We start from the raw sequence: 14,921 nt of genomic DNA, 5'->3' as shown, positions 1-14,921 counted from the left end.
CGAAAAAAAAAAAAAAAAAAAAAGGTTGAACGGATGACTATTTAAAAAAAAAACCCAAATAAGTCAAGGCATTTTTGTAGGCAATGTGGCATTTTTTGCTTGCTGACGTCATTTGGGGGAATGAGCATTCGACAATGATAACCTTTATCTATCAAAATGTACCCCAAGATTGAATCGAGTTTGTCTAATATAATAGTGAATTGATGTTTAATAATTGTGGTAATTACGCCACAATTTTATCAGGGACAGAATTCGATGAACGGATACCACTAGTTGGCGTATTTGCGAAAGACCGAGATAGCTGTATTAAGTTCACCGGAATTTGAGTGATTGTCGTGAGAGCTGTATTAAGTTCATGGTTGTGTGTGTGGTCTCTCATGTGTTGCTATGACAGAGATGCCAACTTGCTCCGGACAGCAAATATATATTTTAAAGTGGCAATTTATCAATTGTGATTCTTGGTTCAATAAATTCAATTTAGTACGTTTTTATACACCACTATTTCTAAATAATTCGTAGGTTTATATAATTCTTCACGTTATAGTACTTTTGTCATGCTGTACACTATAAAAAGCAACCAAAAATAGTCAAATAATTCAAATATTTGCAAAATTTACTTTGTGGTTATTTACCGCTTTTTTAATTATTTTGGCGTGTCCGGAGCAGTTGGCATCTCTGCTATTAGCAGTCGAGTGTGTACGGGATCCTGTTGTGTGTAAATGAGACTGAGAAGCAACAGCGCGAGGAGGAGAATGACGCAGTCACAAATAGCAAGTCAACTGTTCAATGGGGTCCATTCATTGAGGTGGTCGTTACTTTCGATGTAGGAGAGTTCATATCACGTCTGCAGGTCCCCAATGTGGGGAATGAGCAATCGATAATGTCCCCCTTCATCGATCAAAATGTACTCCTAGATTGAATCGGAATAGCATGTCTTATATAATAGTGAATTGATGTTTAATTATTATGGTAGATACGCCGCATCATATCAGCTTACCACAATATTCTTCAAAACCTCCTTTTTCCCCATGTCGTTGACCATACATGCACCACTTTTTTTCAATACATAAGTATCTATGATGCAAATGAGTACGGTAGTCTAAGACTATTGACCCAGAGTTCCCACGCAGTGAAATTTTTTTTAAAGTGGTTGCAATACTGAGATGTATCTGGATGTTTTAAGGTATCAATAAAAATTCAATTTAAAGGAAATATATATGGGTGCAAAAAATAATTCGGAAATAATTTCGTAATTCCCAAATGAAAAATTTTTAGAGTGGGCATTTTTAGAGAAGGTTTGAAAAATCTTAGATACCACTCATTTATTTTTTACAGGTCCTGGGAACCTGTGAACTCCACGATAATTTATTTCTAAAACGTTCAACTTATATATGCTTGAGAAATTAAAAAACATTACTTTCCATACATGTTAAGGAAACATTTATGTTCAACATAAACTTCAGTTTTGATATATTGATCCACAAGTTATTACATCACTAGTTTTTGCATCTATTATATATTAATATTCTATAATTATTAATTATATATTCCTGAAATTGTTATCTTTTAATTTTCGGTCAGAAGGTCATAGACATTAATGTCTTGGGTGACGGTTAATAATTTGAAAATAAGTATTTTTGAAATGAAGCATATTACATATCAATGTAATCAGAATTTATTTTTAAAAAAATTAACACGTTAAAAATGTTATACCTGGTATAAAGAGGGAGCTTGGGGCACATATCTCTGAGTGGACATCTTATCACTTCTTATCCCCGTAGATTCCGAATGATCTTCTAAAGATTTAAAGCAATTGGAGCAGAGGTCACTACGCCAAGCATTCTGCACAAACGTCTGGCAGATGATCGACATAGCTGCCTCCAGAACATCCAATGATTACCTAGAAGTAAATAGTTACCATGATTATTAACAAAGTAAATAGATGTTAGCGATTCTATTCTTATAACAGCTTAATACTACGTGACATGAAATTCAATGAAACTAATTAAAATTGTAGTTAAAAGCGATGATCAACGTCGCGCAGATTATGTCAGGAAAAGTAGAAGGTATATGAAGTAGGAGGTGAGAAATTTGCATGGATGATTTAACACTTTCATCTCTGTTATGCAACGTCTAAGCCTCCACACGGTTTTTTTATAGGTAGTCTGATCAGACCATTATATACCAGTTAAAGAAAAGAGTCATTTAGTAGAAAATCTATTAAAAATTAGAAAGAGGTAGCAAATATATGTCTAAACATTTGTTTAATTTATAAATATGATTGGTTTGTCATATTTACTTGTCAACCACTACAGATTCAATTCTCAAATATACATGATAAATTTCTCTCAGGTATTTTTAAAATAGAATATGGGTGCATGCGCACAACTGGTTCGCTATTTAAATAATATGCGCAGATTACTAATAAAATCCCTTGTGGAGGCTTCCTGGTGTAGGAGGTAATGGGCAATGACGTGCCTTTATCCCACACTCTGTGCTTAGAGTTCCCTCGCAGCACTAAAATTGAAACAAAGCGCAAAATTTGTTTATTTTACTTTAAAAAATAAGAATCAATTGCAATCACTAACTATTTTCCCTAAAACAACAATAGAGCACAGCGAATATCACTGGAAGACGAAGCTTTTTTTTTGTATATAAGTGTGATGAGTTAGTAATAGTTATTTGTATTTGTGACTTAGGGCTAGGTTTAAACCATTTCTAGTTATACTGAATTGGGAAATAGCGTAAGTTTTAATATGAAAAAAAAAAATAAATAAAAATCCACAGTTAACATGATTATTATTTTTTTTAAATCTACAGTTAATTATTTTTTTTGTTTATAGTTTGAGACTAAATTTTTCTTGAATTCGAAAAGCTTNGATAAAAACTTAAGCACACAGTTTTTGAGTACGATTTTGAGCTCCGCCTTTGCTAGAAAATGTCTTAAATATACTATGTGAAGTTAATAAAATATTTTTTGCCTTCCAACTGCTATCTGCGTGGCCTAACATCACTCACCATGACTGCTACCCTTTCATATATATATAATATATATATACTTCATACACCACAGATACATGTTACCACATTTGGTATTATTGGGAAATAAACCCCTTCCGGAGGCAGCGCATGAATGGATTTTAAAAAGAGTTTTATTGACGCGGAAGCATTTTTAACTTTTTCCCCGGTAAGCGCCATAAATACTCATACATACATAACTTCTCATAAATCTAGGTGATCACTCACATTTTACTCTTCCTGAATAAAATGGTTTCACTGCCAGTTCTTCTCTCTTCCGTCTAAATTTCAACCCTAGATCATATCCTCCTATGGGATATGTAGAATCAATGTTTTGACAGATATAACAGTAAAATCGTTCATCAATTTGTTTACTAATATTGACGAATACCTTTCGAATGATGAAAGAAATTCTTTATGACTTTCCCACTCAAGATGGCAGAACGCTATTAAAGCATACATCCAACAGCTGAGTTCACCTGATATGAAAGGTGAAGTTTCATCTTACGCGCAAAATAAAATAAAAAATAAATCAAGATGAATGTTCAAGCAAGGGCAGAAACTTTTATAATGTCAATCGTGACACTTAACCGGCCATTAAAAAGGAGCAGACGTTAGTTAGTTTAATTTATTCGAGTAAGTACATCTGGCATTTCGTAAAGAAGCAAAAGCAGTAGTTAGGTCACGCTTGATTTAGTTTGATTTCATAAACATTCTTTGACGATAATTTCAATCTTTAAATTGAGTCGTTTGTCTGAACCTATATAATCTTTAGGTTTGTATTTTTCAAATTTCAATTTATAAGAATCGAGGAAGAATTTTATTAGTTTGTATTCTGAAGAAATCCTAGATACTTTATTTACGTTAAGGGTTTTATTAATGCTTTTGATTAGTATAATTAGCTTTCATTGACTCACAATAATTCCTTTAAAATCTGTTGCAAGATTATTAATTTTTATTCTGAGGAAATCATAGATACCTTATTTACATTAAGGGTTTTATTAATGCTCTTGATTAGTATAATTAGCTTTTATTGACACACAATATTTCCGTTAAAATTTGTTGCAAGATTATTAATTTGTATTCTGAAGAAATCGTAGATACTTTATTTACATTAAGGGTTTTATTAATGCTTTTGATTTGTATAATTAGCTTTTATTGACACACAATATTTCCGTTAAAATTTGTTGCAAGATTATTAATTTGTATTCTGAAGAAATCGTAGATGCTTTATTTACGTTAAGGGTTTTATTAATGCTTTTGATTTGTATAATTAGCTTTTATTGACGCACAATAATTCTTTTAAAATCTGTAGCAAGATTATTAATTTGTATTCTGAAGAAATCAAGGATACTTAATTATCATTAAGGGGTATATTGATGCTTTTGATTAGTATAATTAGCTTTTATTGACACACAATAATTCCTTTAAAATCTGTTGCAAGATTATTAATTTGCGTTCTGAAGGAATCGTAGATACCTTATTTACATTAAGGGTTTTATTGATGCTTTTGATTAGTATAATTAGCTTTTATTGACACACAATAATTCCGTTAAAATTTGTTGCAAGATTATTAATTTGTATTCTGAAGAAATCATAGATACTTTATTTACATTAAGGGTTTTATTAATGCTTTTGATTAGTATAATTAGCTTTTATTGACACACAATAATTCCTTTAAAATCTGTAGCAAGACTATTAATTTGTATTCTGAAGAAATCAATCATAGATACCTTATTTACATTAAGGGTTTTATTAATGCTTTTGATTAGTATAATTAGCTTTTATTGACACACAATAATTCCGTTAAGATTTGTTGCAAGATTATTAATTTGTATTCTGAAGAAATCGTAGATACTTTATTCACATTAAGGGTTTTATTGATGCTTTTTATTAGTATAATTAGCTTTTATTGAAGCACAATAATTCCTTTTAAATCTGTAGCAAGATTATTAATTTGTATTCTGAAGAAATCATAGATACCTTATTTACATTAAGGGTTTTATTAATGCTTTTGATTAGTATAATTAGCTTTTATTGACACACAATAATTCCGTTAAAATTTGTTGCAAGATTTCATTTCATTCAAAGGCTTTAATTCAACCCCCTCCTCTTAATCCGCAACCAATTGGATGATGAGAGATTTAGCCATTTCGCTTATCCGGTACGTTTTTAAATGTACGTTCTGCGCAAGCTCTATAAAGAAGCTAGATTGTTTTGCAGTAGCTGGGTTGCGCAGGACACTCGAACGCGATTGTGTAGGGTGCTCCTTGAATGCCCCAATGTCTATAATGTAATACAATCCAACACAACTCTATTTTATTTTATTTTATTTTATAACCGTCGTTGAACAGCCGGCTCAATTTTTTGGGTTCACTACTAATGATGTTCAACTCCGTATTCTTGTAATTTTGAACCTAATCCAGAAGACAAGGGAATTCCATGATCAAGTATTGGGAGAAATTTGCCTTCGTGTAGGACTTTTTGATGTAACTAACCCGCATTTGCGTTACGTGGAGAGGAAGACGAGGAGGATTTCCCACGTTTAGCCTGACTACAAAGGGACTCTAACCCATGATCCATCTACCACTGAGGATATTTCACGGCAGTACTGTGGTCGGTGCAAGCCGGATGCGGATTCGAACCCGTTTCACCTCATTGGAAGGTGAACGCTTTATCCATTAAGCTATAGGGGCTCAACACAATTCTATTGAGAGAAAAAAAATATTTAGATATCAGCTGTTTATACAAAATTACTTTTTACTGACAGAACAAATTTATTTCATAAAATATACTCAACTTTCGACGCTTTATGGAAAAATTTCCTCTAGTGGTAGAAAATTTTATGTTTTAATGTATAATCCTTTATTTCGCATCTTTTATTTAAAGTCGCTATTCACACCACTATATGTAAATAATTCAAAAGCTTATAACAAACGGTACTTCAAATTTGCTTTATTTCGGGGAGGTTTAACTTCGAGGTTATTTTAGTAAGATTATCGTAGATTCTGAAAACTTCAGTTTTTAATTAGCTACCACTCTATAAGATGTTTTGTAAAAAGTGAGTATCGAATTTTAAGTATCTGACTTTTTTGAAATATGGTTTCTCAGGAATTATTCGACCAATTTGCTCAGTTTTTGTATTTTCCCATGTAAAATTACATTCTTTAAAATGAAGCAAAAATTTTAATGCTTTACAATTCAAATTTTTTTTAACTATCATTAAATAAAATAACGAAAAGTAGTAAACGCTTACTGAAAGTTATTTTTTGCATAGCGTTATCTTTGGATAAACGAATTTTATTATTGTGCGTAAAAAATTTTCAATTCGCTTAAAAAGTTCTCGAGATATAGTGAGATACGCAAAAAGTAAAATTAGCATTAAGGGGTCCACACTTTGGACCAAACTATAAGGACCATATTTCCCAGATTGTGTTATTTTGGGGGTCAAAAATCCGAATCTGTCGAAAGAAGTATGATTATTCAGAGAAAGTACGTTTTTATGTCCGATTTCGTAACTATAAATAACGTGTGCATAACGTAGCATATTTGAGGTCATCCGAGCCATTAAGATTGATCTCTAGAACTTGCAAATTGGATCATTAGATCAAGAGTTATTAAGGGTGGTCCGTTTTTTTGCGCACTGTTCATTGTTCTTATTTATTATTTTTTTTAAAAATTCAGAGGTTGATTTTAATTATCTTTAGAGTTACCTTAATTGCTTTTAAAAAACAAAATTTTTTCCACAACAAAAACAGTTTGGAGCTATTGACAGAATTTTTCAAAAAAGAAAATGAAATTGCGTGACAGGGATATAAAATATTTATTAGATGATATTATGAGGTGTTGTCCTCTACAATTTTCAATTCAACGAAATTCTTTTTTTTTCTCCCACCTCGTTTAGAATCACTAACTTAACAAAAAATTTTATAGGGCAAGGTCGATATTCGACACAAATGAGTGAGTTGTTTTTCAGGGTCGACGAAGAAAGAAAATCTATTTAATTCGAGGTTTCAGGGTCGGGATAATTGATAAACTAAATTAATACGACTGAAAGCACTCGGGGAGAATTTTCTTTTAGAATTTTTTACAAATGTTACCTCTCTTGTTTGTTTAAATAGGCTTTTTAACAACAGAATTTTTTCCCCCTCAGTTTTGATTCTGGAAAACAAGGTATTCCCTCAATTCATTGATAAAAATAAACAAGCCTATTCTTCATATATTTCAATGAGTAATGTTTTCAGTAAACAATCGTTATTATTTAAATTTTTTTTAAAAAAAGCTGCGCAAATATATTCTTCAATGGCATACTTTTAAACAACTGTGGAATTTCCGTAGTTTTAATTCTATTAGTGGTAGTAAAGACAGTTTATAAATATTTTTATAAATTATAATTAAGAGAATTTTGTCCACCACTACAAATAAATGATTTAAAAAGTAGTCAAAAAGGATGGGTAGACCAGAAAATCTGACAAAAAATTTAAAAATTATTCGACCCAAAAAGATCGAATTTTGGAGGGTATAAACATTGTTGCCACGGGGGACTAAAAATTGGAAAGGTAGTAACCAATAAAAGAGCAAAAATCTTTCAAAAAAGACTTTTTCTAGCATATTTTTAGTTTTACCTCCGAAGGCGATTGCAACGATAGTTTTTGCTATAAATATGAACAATTTAGGTCATAGCGGTGTTCATGATTGAATATTCAAAAAGATTATAAATAAATAAAATTGAATTTTTACATCCCTGTATAACAAATAATAACCCTTTCGGGACTGGCGAGTCATAAATGTATTTGTAAGGAATCAGTATCAGGATGGTAAAAAATAAAAAGCGGTAGCTTAACACGTTCACGCCGGGGTGACCCACCGGTGGGTCAGGCTAGATTGTCTCATCGGGCGGCGTACCGGAGTAAAAACTGGTAACAAATAAATTTCATTTTTTCGTTTTTTTCCGGGAATAATAAAAATCCATAACTACCAATTGTTTTTAACGGATGTCATTTTCATATTGAATTGCTTCTTCCATACCTGCCAACTTTTGCGCATTTGGCGTAAAATTTTATTTTCAGATTTAAAGTGGTAGTAAATATATACTATTTTTTCTTTTATAAACATAATTTTTAAATGATTTTGATCACCACTATTCTTGAAAACATTAAGCACATACACTAATATGTGTTACTATCATGGTTGTGAGCTTAAGTTTTTTCAATTACAAAGTATTTTTTTCTTAAAATTGAAATTTTAATTCCATTTTAATACCACTGGGAAAAATGATAATGGAAGAGATTAAAAGTTGGCAGGTATGCTTCTTCGCCGAGATAAATTTCCTTACAGTGAAATGTTATTGTTGAGAATAGATTGACGCTTCCCGAATATTATATAATAATGAAATAGTTCTTCTGCCAGTATTTTCTCTTTTCCGTCTCGCTTTCAGGTGCAACATACGGCGTGAACGTGTTAAGTTTGAGCATAGCTAATTTGACTGATTTATTTTTGCTTTCACTTTAAATTTAACGCATCCCATCCATGTGTGATAAAAGTGCAACTATACAATTTTTAATTCGAACTAAATAGTGGTGAATTAAATAAAGCAAACTATCATTACCCCACCCACAAATAAACTGCAAAAGAACTACTTTGGTTACCAGTTTTATCTTTTTACCCTGATTGATACGGTTTCCTGTTGGCACGTAATTGTGACAGTCGGCGCGAAAGGGTTAAGAAATGAAATAAACTATACTGAATGAAGAAACTCCATAGCTACCAACTTGTACGGTCATTGAAAAATAATTTTTTTAGTGGTAGCAACATTAGCGTTTTGGTGTATTAAGTCTTGAAGTTTAAAAAAAAAAAATTTAAACTAACTCGACGAATCAAAAGCTTATGCAAATATGTAGATATAATTTAATTTTCGACTAATCATGCTTAGAAATGTCTTAGTTTTGTTTTTAGAAAATTCCTCCCAAACTTAATTGTTGTTTTACTACCATTGTAAAATCTTTTTCAACAACCGTACTAGTTGGCAGTTACGCATGTCCTAATAGTTCTGTATTTAGAAAATTCTTCTAAACTTAATTGTTGTTTAATTACCATTTTGTAAAATTTTTATCGACGACAGCAAAAGTTAGCAAGCTTGCAATTTTAGCTTTTAATTTCGTGTAATAAATCTTGAATTTGGGTTTAGAAACAAACTTTTTAACCTACCACGACAAATCTATAATTAAAAAATAAGTTAATATTATTTAAGCTCAATTATTAAAGAATTATTTGTTGGCTAAATCATCTTAAATATTTAAATAATGTAATGTGAAGGAAGTTTTTACCAGTTTAATGGCTGTTTTATTACTATCGGGTAAAACCTTTTACAACAACCGTACAAGTTAGAAGTTATGTAGTTAACTTGGTGATGACCATTTCATTGCAGGCACCTTGATTACAGCCTGCAATAAAATTAATCTGGCAAATAAAGGATTGATATGCATCAATAAAAAGATTAAAATTGTCAATTTATTGTTTTTGAAAACATAAAAATGCGTTAGCTTTTCACTTTTACTTAAATAGAAAATTGAAATCGATAGCCCGTCGAAACATATCTTCATTTACCAATNGAAATTTCGATCTTAGTAAGTACTCTTTATCCATGTACCCACTTACTGGATGAGCAAAATAAACTGAAAATACAGTGAAACCTGTGTAAGTTGTACATTTGTGGAGAATTACTTTTAATGGTCAACTTAAAGAGAGAAATAAGTCATGTTTTTCTGCCCATTATTTTTAATCATGTTATCCACGTTGTTCGAATCGGGTCGTTCGGAAAGTTCGTTGATTCGTAGAGCACCCAAAGATCCGCCAAAAATATTCAGTGGTAGCAAAATTTATGCTATGAAATATATTTATTTTTTTATTTTATCACCAGAAAGATTTGGAAGTTTGACACATGCTAGATGAATATTAGCTAAATTGAAGTGGTTGCGAAATTAGGAAAACTTCAAAATTGCTTTGATAAGTAGTTTGCAACCACTTGAATGTTCTTGGCGGACCCTTGGGAGCTCCGCCTATCGAAAATCGGCACAAACTTTCCGGTCAACCTTATATATTTCTTACCAATCAAAATGACAATTCATTAATTTTTAACCTGGTTTTTAATCTTACATTCTCTAGTTTTTAACTCCTTTTTGCATCCTAATTTTTTTCTCTAATTATCAGAATGAATTGCAATAAGTTAAATCAGTTGTTGATAGCTTAATTAGTTAAATGGTTTAATCATTGAATGCAGGATTGCAGTGATCTTGAAGAACTTTTTTAAGTGGCAGTTAAATTGAGAAAAAGTAGATATTTAAGCTAGCGTTGAAAATAATTAGATACGCTACCACTTTTTCCAGGTCGTGGTGATCCTGGTATAGATTTAGCCTGATTTAAATAGTTGGTTACTACTTTAATTTCCCAAGATCATTTTTCAAGCTTCTCACTTGTACACATTTTCTTTTTTAATTATAATATGCTTTGATAAGCAGGGCTGCTAACTTTCTACGCTTTTCGCAAAAATTTATTCTAGTGGTATCTAAAGTTTATGTTTTACTGTATTATTTTTTACTCATTTGAATTTATTGTCCACACCACTACATATAAATGATTTTAAAGTTCATATGCAATGGCACTCATGGTGAGACTTTTAAAACGTTGGCACAACTACCAAAAATTCTAATTTTAAAAGTCTACCACTCTATTAAATATTCTGCAAAAGGTGCAGTAGTAGGCAGACTTGGATAAGTATGATTAGATAAGAGTAGCCAGAGCCGGGAAAATTTCAAAGAGTTGTGATAAATTTTAATGTTTTAATTTCACTTTAATTTTAGAATTTAAGTTTATCATTTTTTATATCTTGATTTATAAACAAACAAATGCTACTTCTACCAATGCGATAATTAGGCATTATAATTCAGATTGTATAACGAAGTAACAAATTTCTTTTAAAGAATGAATATATTGTGCTCCAAAAAATGATTACGTCATGATTTTATCAAATAATTAAGAACACTTTTCTTCCATTCCTTCCAACATTATTAATTGTCTTAAGATTTTTATCAAAAATGTTCTGCCTCACAAGAAAAATTACTTTCGCGGCAACGCCCTGCTGTTTACTAAAGAAAGAACCATGTTTGGTTAGGAACATGTTAGAACAAATTGAAGGTTAGTAGATATGCAAATGTCGGTATGATCGTTGTAAGCATCAAATACTTAATCGGTTTGACTCCAACTAATTACATTTATTAAATTAAATGTAATATTACTCAACATATATTCTTCAATATATATTTATATATGTAATAATATGCCTTTACAGACTATTTATATATATATTTCCTTATTAAAAATCTAGTTATTTTAATTGGTTCGGCAAACGTTATGGGAAGTACTAATGAAATATTTTAAAAATACATGTCCTTTTCTTAATTTATTTATTACAATGTCTTTTAAAAAAAATATGCATTTCTTCAATCTGTCGGGGTCACAAAGTCCTCCAAGTTCCTATAACAAATAAACACCTCGTGGAGTACTGTATCGCCAGAGATTGATCGTGCTCTGGTTCAAGTCAAAATTACGGGGGGAAAAACGGGATGTGACGTATGTATCATGCTTAATCTCAGGGATATTTTCTAGACCGTCGCCATTAGTCCATTATGCAGCTCTAGTGTGATGTAATTAAATGTATCAGTACTCCTAATTTTTTTAAAATGTGCTTTTTCTTTTTAATGGCATTTTACTTTAAGTAATATCGTTAATCAAAGTATTAAGTAAATAATCTATTATTTATTGGATGTAAATGTAAATACAGATTTCTATAATGTTGGGAAAAAATTTAAAAAAAAAGTCCTTAACACTCGGAACCCGTTTACTTCTTCCACGGATCCCAAGGGTTCCATGGAACATTATTTGGGAAACCGCTGCTCTAGAAGACGAAGAAACCTTGCAACCGTTATTTCAAAGGAAACCCTGGATTATAATTCAAGCGGCGCCTCCCAACGAACTTTCACTCCACAGTTCGATAACTCTTCTCATTAAATGAAAAAAACTGAATGAAAATAGTATTCTTTAAGAACGATCCTGCAAAATAATTAGATGCCAAAGGAAGAAGACCCATATGTTAGCACTATTCTGTTCTATACCTTAAAGAAAACGATCTTCACCGCTACTTTCACTTTAGAATCTTTATTGTACTTAAAGAACAAAGATTTTGGTGTTTCTTGTTCAGAAGAAAAAGTGTAACACAACTCGTTAAGAACATCGGCAACAACAGGTCTAATTGTTGCTGCCAAGGGTCAATTCTTGACGTTTAAAGAGGTTTTTTTGGTTACGAAATTGGCAGTTGGAATTTTGATAGTTGAGATAGGGTGATTGAAATTGCTTTGTGTGATAAGTGTTTGATTAAAACTCTCTTTTATCATAAGCGGAGGTTAGGCAACGTTTGCAGTTTAATGAATGTTTTATTCATTAATTAAAGTGTTTTGATGAAATACATAAATGAGTGAGTTAATTGTGGCGCATGTCATTAAATACTATGTTTCTTGTCTGGTATAAAGATTACAAGAGTAGAGTGGTGATGTAATATCAACATAGCAAAGATTATATCAACAGATATGCCAAAATTTGTTTGATATTTACGCTTACGAGAAATTGAATGGATGCATTTACTATTTTTCTTTCTCTCTTGTGAAAAGCTTTTTGGCACAATTTGGGCCATACCAACTAAAAACTTTTAATAATTTATATTATTTTTTTTATAAAATTTTCGTTTGACAAGAATGATCATCGATGTTTGCTAATCATTGTACAAAAAAAAAAAAAAAGTGCACGGAGTTGCCAACCTCCTTAATAACACTAGGGAACGAATTTTTGATGCATTTGTACAAATACTTGAATCTTACCTAATTCGGGAGGGATTTTTTCTGGTAGCTCAGGGAATAGAGCGTGATGGCTCATAGGATAGAGCGTTCGCCTTCAAATTAGGGGAACCGGGTTCGAATCCCAGCGAGGGCTGGTAGATACGAATTCTGCACCCGACTCGCACCCACCACAGTGCTGGCGTAAAATATCTTCCGTGGTAGATGGATCGCGGGTAAGAATCCCCTTGCCATCAGCCTATGGAAGGTTTTCGTATTTTTTTCCGTCATGTAACGCGAATGCGGGTTAGTTCCATTAAAAAGTCCTCCACGAAAGCAAATTTCTCCCAATACTTGATCCAGGAGTTCCCTTGTCTTCTGGATTGGGTTCAAAGTTACAAGGCTAAGGAGTTGAACATTGGAAGGCGTAAACCCAAAATTGGGTCGGCTCTTCAACAACGATTTTAAAATAAAGTAATGCGGGGCAAACCGGGAATTAGTTTTGTTCCGGAAACTACAATTTTTTTCCCCGAATGACATTTTTAGTTCCTTTTTTGTATGAATGTGCGAGTTTATAAAAATACCGTATAGATTTATATACGTACACATACACTTATCTGCTCTTCTGAAAACAACACTTTAGACAGAAAACATATGACCTTAACCTATCGCATTTTAAACTGAAATGTATTATCGCGTTTTTCTTACCACTCCCTACGAAATAGAGAAGTGGGGACACTTAATACCAAATGAAATCAACGCTTTCGTAACAAATTAAACCAATGTGTAAAAAATGATAGTATATTTGTAATATGACTTAGACAATGTGGCTTATCCTATTTTAGTTGTAATTTGATTTTTGAAGTTTCCCATCTTACACCATTTCAGACCTTTATTCGGATTTTAAAATTGATAATTTATTATTATGATCGATAACAAGCAAAAAATTAATGAAATACTATATTTGCAAAGATATCTTGCTTTCTCTGGTTTTCAGATTGTAATAAGATTATCTGGTTACCACTCATCCCGTTTTACAATATTTCAGGATTTTATTCACAGAACTTATCACCTTTAAAATTTATAGAATAAACGCTTTATGTAACTATTGAAATTCTTATGTTTTTTTAAATGAAAAAAAAGTGGTAGATAAATTTCTCGCTACTGACGTGTTTCAAGGCAAAGATGCAATTTTTTTAGTGAATACACGGTTTAATTTTTATAATCTACTAACATGATTGTATAATATTGAAGTTATAGCTAAAAGGAAACTCAATCGACGGCATTGATTCGAAAATTTCCTAGTAATTTTTAATCTTTTTTCAAATTTGTGATTTATCAAATCTCACAACAAAACTCAAATCTCGCAACAAGTTTGATAAGACTCATGCTTTTTTAAGTATATTCTGGTTTTTGAGAATCATAAATCAAATATCACATAAATTTTGTTTGAAATAAAGTAGGTCTAAGCAGTTATTTTTAGAAAAGACAAAATAATTGTAATTTGAAAATGAAATTTGTGAAATTTCATTCATATATGCTCATACGAATTGTCCCCTGGCGTCTCAATAAATTTTGAAGACATCTTTCAATTCTCATCACGAGATAACGTGATCAAGTTAGCATTTAAGATAGATGTTTGAATTATTTACATATCATGATGGCCTTAGCAAATGATATCAAATTTACTAGACCAGGAATGAAATGTTAAAACAAAACATTCGCCACGATAAAAAAAACTTTTCCTCAAAGCGAAACAAGTTGTTATCTCTGCTGGACATATATGTCTGTTTATTTTTCCGCTTCTGTGATTTGGAGTTAAACAGTACATGTTTTAGCTTTTAAAAAGTAGAAGGGACAATTTGTTTCGCTTAGAAAGGAAATATTTTTACAACCAGCACTTTATAATATTTTCGATAATTAGCTGTCTCTGAAATTATAATTAATTACCACGTGATCATGCTTTCTCGATTCCTTTGTATTAAATTTTTATTCATTTGTTTCTATTTATTCATTTGC

At 31.3% G+C, this 14,921-nt stretch overlaps 1 protein-coding gene across 1 annotated transcript in view; it reads right to left on the bottom strand.

Annotated features, from left to right (window-relative positions):
• Window positions 1-14,921, bottom strand: part of LOC107445816 (dentin sialophosphoprotein) — a 108,285-nt gene that overhangs the window by 28,173 nt on the left and 65,191 nt on the right. The gene's annotated exons all lie outside the window — the stretch shown is intronic.

Source organism: Parasteatoda tepidariorum, chromosome 1, assembly GCF_043381705.1.
Source record: "Parasteatoda tepidariorum isolate YZ-2023 chromosome 1, CAS_Ptep_4.0, whole genome shotgun sequence".
In the NCBI taxonomy this organism is placed as follows: domain Eukaryota; kingdom Metazoa; phylum Arthropoda; class Arachnida; order Araneae; family Theridiidae; genus Parasteatoda; species Parasteatoda tepidariorum.
This window is presented reverse-complemented; position numbering and strand designations above follow the sequence as displayed.